Source organism: Corvus cornix, chromosome 2 (assembly GCF_000738735.6).
Source record: "Corvus cornix cornix isolate S_Up_H32 chromosome 2, ASM73873v5, whole genome shotgun sequence".
In the NCBI taxonomy this organism is placed as follows: Eukaryota; Metazoa; Chordata; class Aves; order Passeriformes; family Corvidae; genus Corvus; species Corvus cornix.
This window is the reverse complement of record NC_046333.1, coordinates 5,329,814-5,345,841: the sequence shown is the minus strand read 5'-3', so window position 1 is coordinate 5,345,841 and position 16,028 is coordinate 5,329,814.

The following is a 16,028-nucleotide window of genomic DNA, read 5'->3' as shown; positions in this document are numbered from 1 at the left end:
AATCCTGCTATGGCGACAGCTGCTCCCTAAGAGGACCTCTTCAGGCCTTACGTGCCCCCTTGGATTCCTGAGAGCCCCAATTACCATAATTTCCATGCCTCGTGGCTTACAGCACAGACTGGGCTCCCGGGATCGTTTTCAGCCCTGTTTGAGCGTGGTTGGTGTTCCTCAGCTCCCCTCGGAGGGCAGCAGCAGGTGGTGAACCGTGAAACCACTTCCAGAGCTGCTGCGTGCCAAAGAGAACATTCACCTGCTCCCCTCCTGCTGGTTCCCTGATCTCAATTAACTGTGGAGTCTGGCATGGAGAAAAAAATGTGCTTTCTTTACTGTAGGAAATACAAGATGAGTAATAGCAAAGGGGTGAGGCTTTACACACTTGTTTGAGCCACCTCTGGGAGTAATTGATTCAACGTCCATGAGAACTGTGCTGGTGTCCATGTCCATCTGTCATTCCTGTGGCACAATTAATCACGTGCATCTGTAGTGACAAGGGGAGCCTCTGTGCTGCAGCTAAGCAGCAGGAGTCCTGGAAATGGAGAAAATTGTTCTTTGTTCTTCCACTGTTCTTCTATGTTTGTTTTAGAAGATGAACAACCAAATCACGGGGGGAAGTTGACAGCTAGGCTGATACAGTGATTTTCTGATATTCCCCTGACTGTCTGCTCTTGATTGTTTCTGCTGGTCTGGAATCAGGGTGAAAGTGATGGGAGACAGGCAGATGGGCAGGGAATGCAGGGGAGAGCTGTTGCTGTGCTCGTGGACGTTGGGCTGCGCTCGGTGCACTTTGGTATTTGGCCTTTTGAGGGCAGACTCCTTCCACAGTGTCAGCCCCGGCAGCCAAAAATGACGGGGGACATGGATCGAGTGTCTCTGGCCCATAATAACTGTATTTCTCTCTGTGATACTGAAATACCTGTTTAAAATGAGCTGTTTCAAGCATTATATTGAAGCATTATATCAAGTGCAGTATGAAGCTAATGATTTTTCCTAGATAAGGGTTTTGACAATAATGTCTGGAAGTGCTTTCACATTGACCACCCAAGTTGTGTATTTGCTATAAAGACAGTTTTGTCTCCATATTCTTCAGGAATTTCATTCTAGGTGAGGATTTAACTGAGGATTTAACCCTGCACTGATGTCTTGCAGTGCTGTTGCTTTGCACCTATAAGCACAATTGGGTGGGGGAAGGCAGTGGAATTTAAAGTTCTACTTTTTATTTTTGTGTGGTTGGTTTACTTCAGAGCAATTTTCAATTTGTCCTGTAGTTTTAAAGATGGATCTTATTTTCTAGTTGTGTTGAGTGCTGCACTAAACTATAGAGAAACGGTTTCTCTTCTGAAAAAGTGACGTATATTGGATACACCAGGCAACAGTTGGAAGGGCAGAAGATACACAACCAGAAAGCTTAGGATTTTTTCTCTCAGAGGATTTCAGTGGTGCTGCAACACCCTCCTTTGAGTGTCTTTTCCATCACTGGAATCATCTCCCTGACAAAGACACTCATGTGTCTCCTGCAATATAAATCATAGAATCATTAAGGGTGGAAAAGACCTCTAACATCAAGTTCAGCCATTAACCTAACACTGCCAAGTCCACCCATAAGCCATGTCCCTAAGAACCACATCTACATGTTTTTTGAACACTTCCAGGGATGGTGATTGCACAACTTCCCTGGACAAATAGGTAGCAACACCCAGGGTTTGCATAAGCTGCTGATCTGACAAGCAGTGATTGCTGGAGATGGCCTTAGATTATGCTGGAAGATGTTTAGATTGGATTTTAGGAAAAATTTACTCACCAGAAGGGTTGTTAAGCATTTGAACAGCCTACTCAGGCAAGCACTAGAGTCACATCCCTGGAAGTATTTAAAAAACAGGTACATGTGGCACTCAGGGACATGGTTTAGTGGTAGTCTTAGCATCAGTTGGACTCAATGGCCGTAAAGATCTTTTCTGACCTAAACATTTCTATGATTCTGTTCTTCCATTACACTACCTGGTTTAGTGAGGTGTCCAAGCAGATGTGTTTTTACAGCCTTCTTTGATTTGGTTCATGGATGTGAAGCCCCTGACCTTTCTAGTGGAAACCCACAGTTTGTGCAATCCCTACCAAACTGGGCAGCTAGAACCATGCTGTCCCTGGGGCTGGAGACACAGCCATATCAGCCCCAGAGAATTTGAAAGTCTCCTGCCTGCCAGGTGCCCTTGGCATCTGTGCTGGTGGATGGAATGGATTGTTGAAGTACAGCAACCTTGCTTTGACTGGTTTTGGTGGGAGGTCTCCATGATGAAGTTCCTCCAAAGATGCTTCCCCAGGTAGGGCCAGCCAGGTGGGTAAAGCAGAGCTGGGACAGCAGAGGAAAAGGAAGGGACTTTTTGGAGGCAGTTTGCAGAGCAGTGGCACCTCTGGTACTGTAGCACCTGGGTCTCTTTACATGTTTAACCTTTGCCAGCCTGGTGGAGGAAACCCCAAACCTTCCTGTGCCAATCCTGGTGCATGTATGTTTGTTTCCCAGCAGTGAAGCTGTGGAGGAATTGCATATAAACCCCAGTGTGCTGTTGCTGAGAACATGGCTCAGGGGGGAGGTGAGGAGCAATTTTGCTGGTATTTTTTAATTGTCTTCTGCAGTCACAGGGGAAAAGCTTTTCTCACTATGCAGCAAAGGAAATGTAGGAAATGTTTCAATGTTTCTTTTTTTTGTTGTTATTTTTTGATTCAGGTCCATCTAATCAGCTCTGCCCACACAGTGGTGGTGCAGCCAGTTCTCACACACTTCCTAATAACCATCTGCCCGTGCAATTGCTTTTGCCATAGTGTGGCGGAAAAGACTGAACCAGAGCTTTGAGTATTTGCTTAAAATATCTGAAGTGTGTGTGTGGATGCTCTGGGATGGAACTCGGTGCTGGCTACAAACAACCCCCACCTTCCCATGTTGTAAATTACTATGGAACAACTGGCCTTTCCCATCGTGCCATTCAAACAGGGCAGGTTCCCCACCTGCTGTGTGAAAAATGAACAGCTGTGGCAATGTAGTATTCCCAAAATACTCATTCCTGAGAGCTGAACACAAGGCTGATAATGTTGGTTTGAGAAATACGATGGCTGCCATTCTGATGTCTCCATCAGTGGGTGGGGAGAGAGGCAGGAAACAGGTCTGGAAGGAAATGCTTCCAACTCTGCTTAAGAAACAGAGCAGAGCTATTTAGCAGATCACAGAAGTAAATTTGGGTTGTGTCAAGAATAAATATTTCCCAAGACAACAAATAAAAGCCCATGCAAGTTTTCTCTATCAGCTCTCAGCAGCTGATGGAGCAGGGATTGGCATCGAGCAGTCTGGAGCCAGGGAGGGAATGGGAGCACATGCTGAGCTGCTGGTGCTCAACAGCCCTATGTCCTGTCCCATCTTTCCTTGGATGCATCCACATGGAGGAAGACCATTCCGTATCCCTGCCTGCCTCCTTTTACTCCCATATATTAAGAAATGTGATATTCCTGTCCGCATGGCTGTTTTGTGACTCTTTGGTGCTGCAGTGCCTCCAAAAGTGAGGCGGCCATGCCCAAGCTCCTGGGGAGCCACAGTGGGACACAAAGGATTAGGCAACCTGGCTGTAAAACTGAGCTTAAGCTTGGATTTTGTTAGAGTGTTGTAAGGTGCAAGGTAAGCTAAAACTGGAAGGTTTGAAAGTAGGTGAGAGAGCTGACCCAACCGATGGCATTGCTAGAGGGGAAGATGCCAAACTGTGCCCCTCATCAGGTCCCTTGGACTGAACCTGATCTGCTTCAGTGGGAACTGAGGGACTACAGAGCATCACCCTGACATGAGGCATCGGCTCACCTCAAGCTGTGATGTGCTGGAGCTCCAGGAAAAGGTGCTGGGATTCACCTAGCTTGATTTAGCTGCGTCTTGAAGACATCTGTATTGCTACTCCTACTGCTACCCTACTGCTAACTGTATTTTTGTATTATTAATACATCAGACTGACTTTCCAGCCGACAGAAATCTAATCAGGGAATCCAGTAGTGCTCACTGAGAGTTCAGGACCTCACTGGTGAGAGATGTGCTGGTGACAGGGCTGCCTTTCCCCACTGCCCCCTGCTGCCTGGCGGGGGGGGGGGGAGTCTTTGGAGCCCTGCAAGTACCGCCAGGGTTAAAGAGCAAATGCAGAGATTGCTTGGTGTGTGTTATCCTGGGAGACAATACCTTATTCCTTTCCTTGTCCTGTGTCACAGGCATCCCAGGATGTCAAGCAAGTATAACAGGGAAAAGCTGCGCAGGGAGAAGCTGTGCAGGAGCAGCGAAAATCCGCATGGAAATTTCCCCATCCTCTCTTGTCTCTGCTCCAGTCTTCAGGTGTTTTACAGTGTGAGGAGATTCCCGTGGGCAGGAATGTAAAATGTGTGTTCGTGTGGAGTTGGGATCAGCGTGTGGCTGTGTGGGAGAGGAGTTTTGGCTCCAGGGTGGTGTTTTCATTACGTGAGATCTGTGCTGTGGCGCGTGGGAGATTTCAGGAAATAAGCTGCTGTTGCTGCCATCAGGGTAAGTCCCACTGGTAGCAGAGCAGCACTTTCACCACTTCTGGGCTTGTCTGTCCTGAGCCCTTGCCAGGAGTTCTGTGTCCAGGGCAGGCCATGTTCTTCTCCAAAATCATATGAAAAGCACATAAACACATGGGAAATGCTGGAGGCCAATATTCAACCACCCCTGCGCCTGATTTGCACTGGGGATTTGAACTTGGGCTCACAGTTGCAGGGGCAACATGTCCTCAGTAGGGGTGTAGCAAGAAGTGGGATGTGAACTCTCCTGCTAAAGTGCATCTACTGTCCCAAAACTGCTCAGAAGGTTTGGCTGCCACTGGGCCAACGAGGGAAGATGCAGTGTTCACTGCAGAGCTTGTGGGTGCCGCAAGGTGTGGGTCTGTGCCCCACAGAGGCTGTAAGTGCTGCGGAGAGGTGGGTGAAGCTGCACAGGAGCATGTTGCAGGTGCAGGAGCACCACCAGTGCTGCACACGTGAACAGGAGAACCCTGGGAGATCCGGGATTTCCCGTGACCTTAGGAGTCCTGAATTAGAGACACTCCTGTTACATGGGCTGAGATCTCAGGGACTTGAAGATAAGGCCAGGTGATATTTTTTAATGCAACATTTGACAAGCACAGAAAATATGAAGTCCAGGCATTCACATGCTCTTTTTTTTGCTGAACTCTCCCTGGAGCGTGACCTTCCTCATCCCCATGGCCCTCCTCACCTGCTCATCCCCCTCATTCCCCTCATCCCCCTCATCCCCACAGACAGCAACTTCACTTTGCTCTCGATCCTTTGTCCTCCTCCTCTGTTGGAAGCTGCCATCACCAAAGCCAGCGTGTTGCTCTTACTAATAGCAAGGTAATCAATTTGAGTCACTGTATACATTAGTAATGGCCATGTAATTCTAGTGCAAATTAGGTTTGGGCAGGCTGTGAAGCCCGAGATGTCTCATCTTCCTGAGCAGAGCTTGGATTTACTGTCCTCTGGGGAAGGCCACAGAGAAACACCCCTCTGCCCCCCTCACAAATCCTCCCTTGATTGGATACAGTATGGTCGTCTGATTAAAATTGTGCAGTGGTTCAGAAAATGATTTTCAGCCAGTGCTTCACAGTAAATTACTTTTTTTTTTTTTTTCCTGCCAAGACAACAAATTTTTACCTCAAGTACAGCTGTACTGTAACACTGAAATGAGAAGCTCAAGAAAAGCAAGATGCCAGCGAAGCAAAGATGGAGAGGGGCCCAGGGGAGCACCTGGTAGTGGTGACACCCTGCCAAGGGACATCCCTGCTGCAGCTCCCATGAGCCCAAAGCCTGGTACCTGTTGCCAGGATGATGCTGCCACTCACAGCCAGATCCCTTTTCCCACTGAGTCAGGTTTGCCTGTGCCATGCTCAGTGTCCTGTGGGCACATATCCCGGTACTCACCTCTGTGTCCCTGCATGGGGTGTCCCCTACCCTGATGTTCCTTGTCCCTTCACCAAACTGCTTTGGGAGGTAGATGGGAGGAGCACAGCCTGTGTCCCTCCTGACACCCTCCCCTCCACTCCAATGGCCATGGCTACCTCTGGGCTAAGGAAGGCCCAAGGACAAGGGGCCCACCAGTGCCAGCCATGAAACATTTCCCAGCTCTAGGTGGTTGAACCACCCACTTCATGCTGAACTGCAGCAGAAGACAACGCTCAATTTTTCCTCAATCCGTGGAATGGTGTCTCCTGTTTTCTGTGTGAGCATCCCAATGATGCCTGGAGATGCATCTGTCCCTGATGCCTGATCCTGCACACCTTGCTCATTGAAAACAATGCTGATGCTCTTCTGCATGGGGAGAGCCTCCCACACAGGGAAAGTCTCCCTCTCCCTTATGTGCCATGGCAAGGCCTTTGCAGGGAAGGATGCATCTTTCGAGATGAGTCCAAGATGAATCTCACCTTTCTTGGGTTGCCCAAAGGACGGGCAGGAGGTGCACCACCTACCAGACTTTCTAAAAAGCATCTTGAGCATGTCTGCAGGAAGGTGTCTTTGGTGATGGCAACACTGTCCCAATTTTGGCATGTTCAAGCCTTGAGGAGTGCGAGTTAAGCACGCAGCAATCAGCCCTTCCTGGTGGGCCTTTCGTGGGCCTTGTGCCCACCTAATCAGTGCCCAGGCTGTGCTGGGTCTCTAGGCATTGGGCACACTGGACTGAGCCTTGCTCCCCCCTACCATCCCATGGCAGAGCCTGGACCTGTGAAAGGAGGTGGGGTAAGGAAGAAAGATAGAAAAAATAATCCATGCAGCAAATTTGTGCCTGAGAAGGAGTGGTTGGTGGTGAGAAGAGGGGAGATGGCATTTTTTTAATTAGAGACGGATAATTTATTTTCTGTGTGCTCATGTGTCAGTGTGTCTATGTGTCATTTCAAGTGCCTTTCAACTAGTGGTATTCCAGTGCATATATGTGGGCTTACACTGAGGTGAAGGTCTGAATTTACTATAATTTTTTGGCTTTCCTGCAGGAGCTGTGACAGCCTGTGGGAGTGGACAATGACAGGCAGTAAAGCAGCTTTATGTGTGGCATATTTAAGATATATGCTTGTATTCATATAAAAGTGAAACTGATTTCCTCCCTTTTGAGATAAAAAAGAATTAAATGGAGGCTACAAGTCTGTCAATAGCAATGAACCACCTGCCTCCTTAACAACCTGGAAGCAGGAGATAATTTATTTGCATATGGTACAAATAAGTGGAGGAACTTTCTCACAACCAGAACCAACTTCCCACTTCTGCTGCAACACAGGCTCTCCCCACCTCGGATTTGCCTCCTGAGCAGTGGGTAGTGTGAGGGAGGGAAGGGCTGTTTATTAAATTAAGAAAATACATTCCATAGCACATTGGCACTGAGCTGGAAAGGAGCAGCTCCGTTGCCCACTCCCTCTCCCAATCCCCGCAGGATCGTTCCTCACTAGGGATGATTTGTGCCTTCATCCACCCAGTTTGAAATGTCACATATCCTGCTGCAATTAGAAGGATCTTTTACCCACAGGATATATGTGTGTGCATCTGAGGGGGTGTTTCTGTGCCCTTCAGGTAAATGTTTTATTAAGCAGCGTCCAACATGTAACACAAGTAGAAAAGAAACATATTGCTAAAGACTGTTAATGCAGCTTTCACGACCTTTCAGAGATCCCTGGGAACTGGAAAGAAGGAGTGGGCTTATAAAAGGAAGTTTAATCTTGTTTTTAAGCTGAGGGACAGGAGAGATGTGGTTTCAGCATGCTCAGATCCCAAAAGGGGCTGCTTTCACCCTGGCAGGGCTTGCCTGCTGGGGCAAAGCAGAAGCAGCTGCCCAGTTCTTCCTGAGGCCACCTCCAGGCAGTTGGCAGCAAAGGTCCACCACGTTTTGGTGGAGAAAAGACAAAAAATGCCAGAGGACACTGGCTGCAGGTGAAATCCCCTGTGGTGACACACCAGTTCCATGCCCTGCTCCAAGGGTGTCCAACATCCCTTTGCTGGAGGGGGTTATGTCCAAGCAGTGGGGCTGCCTGAGCTGGGCAGGAGGCTGGAGAAACTGCTTTTGGGAACTCCAAGGCAGCAGGGAGAATGCTAGGACAATGCAAAGTGGCAGCACAGTTTCTATCACAGTCTTGGCCCATGCCATCTGCCACTCCTCTGTGGGACACCTGCACATAGGTGGGGTGATGACATGGGCTGGGGGCTTTTCTTCCTGAGAAATCTGGATAAAAGCAGCCAGTTTGGGGGGAGGAAGAGACACAGTAATTAATGCAAGCCATTCTATATGCACCCTATTTAATTTACTAGTACAGGCATACCTGACCATGCCTTGAAGGTCATGAAAGGACAGGTCTGCTCAAGGAGTTCATCCTAAACATGGGGTCCCTCTGGTTCTGACATTGTATCTGCAAACATAGGATGAGATTTCCAGTTCCATCAGCTGTTGAGTAGATCCACTCTTTTTAACGGAGCACAGAACAGATCCAACATGGTCTTGACTGCGATGTATAACTTAACAGAAATTAAAGTGTTTACTTCCTGTGTCTGTGTATGTGTGGGAAAGTGAGGTTCCTACCCAAATGACTTAAAAGTTTTCAGGTGTGATCCTACTAACCCTTATTCATACAAGTATTCTCAATTACTTCCAAGGGGGCTCTTCATAAAAAAGGAAATTTGCCTCTTTAGAGGTAGGTAGGTGGATGGGTGTGGCCACCTCACTTTTGGGGTGACTTTGCACGGGTACTGGAAAATGGCCCAAGATGTTTGTGCCTTGCAGGTAGTCCCCCCCTCACTGTTCCATCCACATTACTGTTTTTTGTGTACTTTCTCCATTTTTTCTTCTCATTTCACTTGTTCATCCCTCATTCCTTGGTGTTCTGGCACTGCCTTCACTGTGCAGTTCACAAGGTTTTGCCCATTTCGGACAGGGCTGATCAGCAGGGAAAAATGACCAGATTTTGAATATATAAAAGGAAAAGCATGAAGCAAAATGTTAGTAAGGGGCAGTTTTAATTACCCAGCCATGATTGCATTACTCCAGCCCAGAGGAAATATGACTAATGCCATGTCTGTTCTTGTGCATATGACTACTGTCACATCCAGTGAGGACTTATTAAATATTATAGAGGTGTGACTAAAGCAAATGGTGACCAGAATGTGGAAATGAGCAGTCCTGGTCCTATTGTGTGTGCTAGGAATTTCTAACCTGGGATGGTGGGGAATGTCTCTGTGGGAAGAGCAGGAACAAATTGCCGTATTTTGTCATCAAAGAAAATCAAAGTTAGGCTTGAGGGAAAGCCATCCTAACTATGAAGTGACGTGTGACACTCTGGCCCAGGTGATCCTTGGGTGGTGCTGAGTCTTCTCTGAGGGTCTTCCTGGGTGCTGATCCCTGCTTTAATCGTGGCTTATTCCCTTTGGAGGAGACAGTCACTGACTGAAAAACTCAGAAATGGTCCCGTGAGGACAGGCCAGAAAGCAGTTCTGTCCTCCTGTGTGTGGCCTGCACTAGAGGGTGATGGTCTAATTTTCCATCTCTAACCTGGCAGCGGTCCATCTTGGCCATTCCAACTCCAGAGCTGGGCACGGAGAAAGCCTGCGTCTTAGCACACCCACAGCCTGTGGGAGGCTGGAACTGAGGAGCTGTAGGTTTGGCTCTATTCTTGCTGCTTAGAAACTCAACCTCCCATCTGTCAGCTGCCCCAGGGTACACCAGTACCAACATATCCTGCACAGGCAGGGTGGTGGCTCCCTCACTGGTGGTGTTTTGGAGAGCAGGAGCTCTCCTTTCATTTCACAAGACAGTTCAAAGTGACTGAAGATATTTGATGGGAGACCCAAGCTCCAGGAAAGGCAGGAGTTCAGGTAGCTGTCTCTGCCTGGTGCCTCCTATCAGCTCTTGCTGGTTCAGCTACAGCTTTCCGGCTTCAACTTCCAGAGGTCTCCTCCCACTGAAGGGAGAAGGGATTTAGGCAGTCTGGATCATCCCAGTGTAGCAAGACACCCAGTATTTTTGCTGTCCTTGTGCACATATTAATCCCCTCAGCAGATCACCTGGTGCCTCTGGTGCCAAACCCTTCTGAGATGCACTTTTATTTAGGAATCAGCACCAAGGATTGCTCTGGTGAGTCAGGGCGTGCCATGAAACATGCAATTATCTCCTTGGAGAGGTACAATTGCAGAGCCAGGTTTGCTGCTGATGGAAAATCTGCCCAAAGTGTGGCGACCCCGCTGGGCCCGTGCCAGCCCCTGCCAGTGGCCGTGTGTCCCGTCCTCCCCGTGTCCGCCCTCACATTACGGGCTCTGTCTTTAAAACAAAGACAGAGTTGACAAGCTCGGCCAGTTTTCCTGCATGAAACAATTAGAACAGCAAGCACAGAGGCTTTACATCACTTCTCCTCTCAATACCTACCGTCAGCGTCTTCCTCCCAAATGAGTTTTTAACAGCTGTGTTGTTTCCGAACGCGGCACAGCAGCATTAGCAGCTTCCCATAACAACTGTATTACCTTTAAGTAGAGCATTACCGGGCTGAGCACCATTTCTTTCAGGGATGCAATTAGGCAGGTGATGGGGCGTGATGCCTGCTCAGGTAATTGATCGAGGGCTGGTCGGCTGCTGCCCCGTATCAGCAGAACAATCAATGGTGACGATAAAAGTTTACTGAAAGAAATGTAAGTGGGAGAACAGCGGGGTCTGAACCGGGTGCTCGCATGGTCTAACAGGCGCTGCTCCGCTGTCTCCCGTGGCAGGATTTCCCTGCCAGCCGTGCTGCTGCAAACTCGGTTTGTGAAGGGCACGGAGGTACCACTCATCACCTGCTCCTCGAGGACTCCCTAGGCAGGACTGAAAGTTTGGAGCACATCCGTGATGCAGGTTATCATTTTGATGAATGAGCAGATGGACAGGGCTGTCTCAAGGTCAGACGTGGAGTCAGTGAAACCCAGAAGCCCTCGCCCGGTTTTGCAGGCTTAGCCACTTGATTAAGTTACTGCACTGAGTTTTTCCCTTCTTTTCCTGTTGTAATGCTATTATCGCCTGCTTAATAAACTGCACATATTAATGACCCATTAAAACCTTCTGGAGAAGTAAAATTAATTGGGAATTCCAATCTCTTGAAACTTTAACTGAAAAACCAAAAGAAAAACATTAAAGACAGACATTTCAGCATGAGCCAAGCTCTAAAAGCCATAGCTCAGCTGCTCTCTTATCTGTAGGTGCACCAAGGGTCTAAGTTGCTTTTGGTCTACATTTATGCCCTCTTTTTGAGTTTCTATTAAACAAGATATATTCGTGTAGCCTGTAAAGAAATCCAACCAATCAAATAAAAAAAAAAAAAATTACCCAACCAAATAAAACCTCAAAACAAGCTATGTATCAAGATATTTTATTTTAGAGGGTTTTGTGCACAGCAACACAATTGATCTGGAACTGCTCTCATTAACATATGGATGACTGAGGTGTGAAGAAACCCATCACATCAGGCTTTTGCTGTATCATCAGTCCTGATCAGTGACAGTTCACATCAAAAGAGCCCAGCGGTGGGCTGTAAAGATCTTGTAAAAGATCAAAGCATCAGAAAAAAAAGGCAAAATTTATTTAAACTAAAACCAGGTAACGCATTACACCCGTCTGTAAAGGATTAAGGGCATTGGCTGAAACATTAACATCACAGTGTCCACAGTGGGACTCTAATTTTAGATATTAAACTTTTCTGCCAACCATAACCTGTGAGCATGTCGGAGAAAGGGACAACAAGAGCACAAACCTCAGCTCTGGAAAGTATTTCCTTGCATGGCAGCAACTGTGTTTCTGTGACACTGCGTGTATTTAGCTGAATTTTATTTTATTGGACTTGATCTTGGAGGTTTTTTCCAACCTTAATGGTTCTATGATTCTGTGAAAAGAGGTGAATCAGGCATATGTAGCATGAGGGAAAAGAGAGCTATATTAAACCTTAGCTGGAATTTGTGGCTGAGTCATGGGAACAGTTTATAGATCAGCAAGACAAATTTCAGAGGTACGAGAGACATTCATCCAAATCCTGTGCTTCTTGCTCACAACCATCACAAATGGAATTATTTCTGGTCAGGAAAAAATGGGATGACATCTTCCCATCTTATCTATCTTGTCCAATGTGTGAGAAATTTGAGCCTATCTCCTGCTAGTGATTTTCTTGTGCTTCTTGTGGAGAACAACACAGCTTCACACCCTGGGAAGCCGTGGTTTCCGGGAGATTTTGGCAATGCTTTTTCAGGAACATTCCCACAACAGAGTGAAGGACAAAGATTTGTTGGGCTTTTCCAGCTTGGGCCTGCATGTGCTGCTGGTGGCTGGCTCAGTGCTCAAGTATGGGGACAGCCTGGGACTACTTTTCTTTCTCTTGCTTTTTGTCTCTGTTTCCCAGAGTTTTTCATGCTTATCTACATGTTTTTGAATGCAGTCACTTGTCAAGCAAAGGAACTCTTGCTGCTTGCTGTGTAGTTTTTAGAGCAGTTTTTAGGGACTTTCTTTGGTGTCCCTTTTGATGACGCATGGGAAAATTACCGGTGCAAATTCCTCCCAGTGAAATGTGAGGTGAAAGGGTCAGAACCCTGCATCTTTCCAGCTCATAAATATCCCCCAACAAGCCACTTGGTGGGCTGACCCCCCCTTTCAGACATCAGTTGATCATCCTTCTCCTGACTTGAGGAGCAGCCTGAGAAGAGAAGAGAGATTTCTGAAGTGAAAAGTGCCCTGTGATGAGATAGGGGAGCCAAAGAGACACGAACTGCTCCTAGATTCCAAGCCCATGGATAAGAAACTCTGGCTGACACTTATGAGTGAGAGGGGAAAAAATGCCCTAAACCCATGTGACACTTATATAACTTCAGGCCTGGGATGTTTTTCTCACAAAGGAAGGACGAGTGTTGCCAGGGGCAGCTTTCATGATAAGAGCAAGCCAGTAACCTCTGAAAACAGAAAGTTTCCAAAAAACAAGCCTTCAGGAGAAGACAGAATGTTCCACATCAGGCTCGTGTCCCTCTTGACTGCAGCAGGGTACAGAGGCTGCTGGTGGCTCCCAAAGCTGGAGTAAATCAAAGAACTGAGGCAAACAAGAGGTTTTGGGTGAAGCAAGGAGGATTTTTGATGTGGAGGGTGCTGAAGAGTGGGAACACACAAGAAGAAGGGGAGGGAAGTTGGGAATGGAGTCACTTTGGAGCACAGGAGGCCTGACTTTGCTTGGTGAGGTGGGCTCAAGGCAGGCATTTTTATGGGAACTTCCTAAACCCAGCAGTTCCTCCTTATTCTTTGAAAGCCTTTAATTTTCCTCCAAGAAACAGAGTGGGACAGCACAGGAGGACTGGAGCAGGTCCCATCCAACCTGAGTTTCCCTCTGAACTGTTTGGGATGGTGTAAAGAAGTAGGTGCTTTAGAGAAACGGTTTAATACTGCACCTTTGTAGATATGGAATATGGGACACGGGCAGGGAAGGGAGGTGTGGAGGATGATCACCATGGGTTGAATGCAGACCTGGACTTGTGTGAGTCTTTTGCCAGGACATCCTCCAGAAGCTTCTGTTTGGTGGCCCATTAGCTGGTGGTGGTGAGGTAAGAGTGGCATGCTGCACTCAGGAGGTGACTGCCAGGCTGAGCCCAACCTTGTCCAACCACATTTTGGCAATTTGGGACAAGTATTGACAACAGAGTTCAGACTGACTGACCACCTACTTCAGGTGTGTGCTCCCTTGCTAGTTTTGTGAGAGCAGGAGATGCATCCAGAGGGGTGGGTTGGCAAATCTTACCCAGTGGTATCAGTGGATTCCTGCTCTGGTGCTTGTCTCCCCTCATAGCTTTGCCTTCCCCCTCTATAAAAGCACAAAAGTCACCCCCACATTTGATTTCTGCATCCTTCAAGCCATGTGCTGCAGCCCCTTCTGCTTCCCCAGCAGTGATGAGTCCACAGGCCCTTTGCAAATACCCTGTACAGGGACTGGTCATCAAAACTCCCCTGCCTGACAGCTTGGGTGTTAAATCACTGTTTCTGTGCACTAGAGAGGTGTCTGGGGGCAACACATGGACCTGCAGGAGCTGTCAGAGAGGCTGAAAAGGGATGGGCCTTTCTGCTTTCAGAAAATTTGGTGTGTCCCCCACAAGTACTTCTCCATACTCCCTTCTACTGATATTTAACACTGGGGTGTACCAGTTTGTTGTGGCCAAAAAAGACACCCCAGGGCAAAGAGGCTCAGCAGGGTAAGTCTCCTCCAGCTGGTAGGTCTCCCCTCACAGACACGTTTCAGCCTTAGCATTAAGGTCCCTGTACTTGCTCTTGTTCTGTCCTGCAGTGGCTTCCCTGCCCTGTCCCTATCCACGCTGTCCTCTTTGCTAATGGATCCAAGGCAGCAGGAAAGCAGGAATCAGGGGTATCTCTGCAGTCACAGCTCTTCCTCTGCGAGCTGCACCTTGTCAAGCCAAAGCTGCCTGACTCTGGCATGTGTGCTTGAATCACTCCCCTGTTCCTCCTCTAAATCCCCACCTGAGGTCAAGCTCTGAAAGAAAGGTCAGATCCATCTGAAGGCTGTCCAGAGAGGGACTGAATCATTCAACCATGAGTCATTGAAAATTTAATTGATGCAAATGTTCATTTGACAACCTATAAGTCTGGGGAGAGTTTCAGCCAGACCACAGGGTTTGTGCCAATGCAGCTGGGCTTCCCCTGGCTTGGAGGAGGTTTTTTCAGCAGGTAAACAGGGGGTGGGAGAGTTGTCAGAACACCAGAATTATCTTTTCTTCCCAGGGCCTGACTCATGGCAGGAGGGGAATCTCTGCAGAGAGTCTGTGTCATCACTGTGTCACCGCCTGGCAGCACTCCTGATTAGTGACCCCGATTCTGGGCTGTTGGATTTTTTGTTATCAGCATCGGAGGTGCTGGGCACAGAGATGCTGGCTGACTTGAAGAGCAGCTGAACACTCCCAGTTCTCCTAATAAATCATTAACTACTCCAGAACCATCACTGAAGTGTACAAGGAAATAAGCAATTACCTCCTGCCCTAGAGGCGCAGATCCTGTCCAGAACTAGAAAGTGTCTGGGGATAACAATGTAACCAGAATAATTAAATGCTCTTTTATGTTTGTTAAATTCAGGATTATATTCGTAGTTTTACTCCCCCTTTCCAGAAGTAGAGGGCAATTAACTTTGAGGCAACATTACTGGCATTGACTGACCTTGCATGAGCACAGTTGTGACTTTTTGCGCTGGCTTTGCATGGATCTGAATGACCAGAGCAAAAGTAAGGAAATGGAAAAATAGGATCTGTATTCCACAGAATCACAGAATCATTTAGGTTGGAAAAGACCTCTAAAATCATCGAGTCCAACCTTTGACAAATCCCCACTGTGTCAACTGGACCAAAGCCCAAAGTCACTTTGGAGCGCAGGAGACCTGACTTTGCTTGGCGAGGTGGGCTCAAGGCAGGCATTTTTATGGGAACTTCCTAAACCCAGCAATTCCTCCTTCTTCTTTGAAAGCCTTAAATTTTCCCTAAAATTTCCATTTTAGTGTCATTCCTTGGACACCTGCAGGAATGGTGACTCCACTACCTCCCTGGGCAGCCCATTCCAATGCTTGTCCACACCTTCTGTGAAGAAATTTTTTGTGATGTCCACCCTGAACTTCCCGTAGCTCAGCCTGAGGCTGTGTCCTCTCATCCTGTCACCTATTTCCCAGGAGCAGAGCCCAACACCCACCTGGCTGCACCTTCCTTTCAGGGAGTTGTAGAGGGTGAGAAGGTCCCCCCTGAGCCTCCTTTACTTCAGACTAAACTTCCCCAGCTCCCTCAGCTGCCTCTCATAGAACTCACTCTCCAGACCCTTCACCAGCTCTGTTGCCCTTCTCTGGACGTGCTCCCAGCCCCCCAGTGTCTTTCTTGAAGTGAGTATTTGCCACATACAGACAATGGACTTAAGGTTGTGCAGCCCAGCTCAGACAAGTGGAAAAAAGGCCAGGAATGAGGTTATCTCTGTGGTGCTGCAGCAGAACATG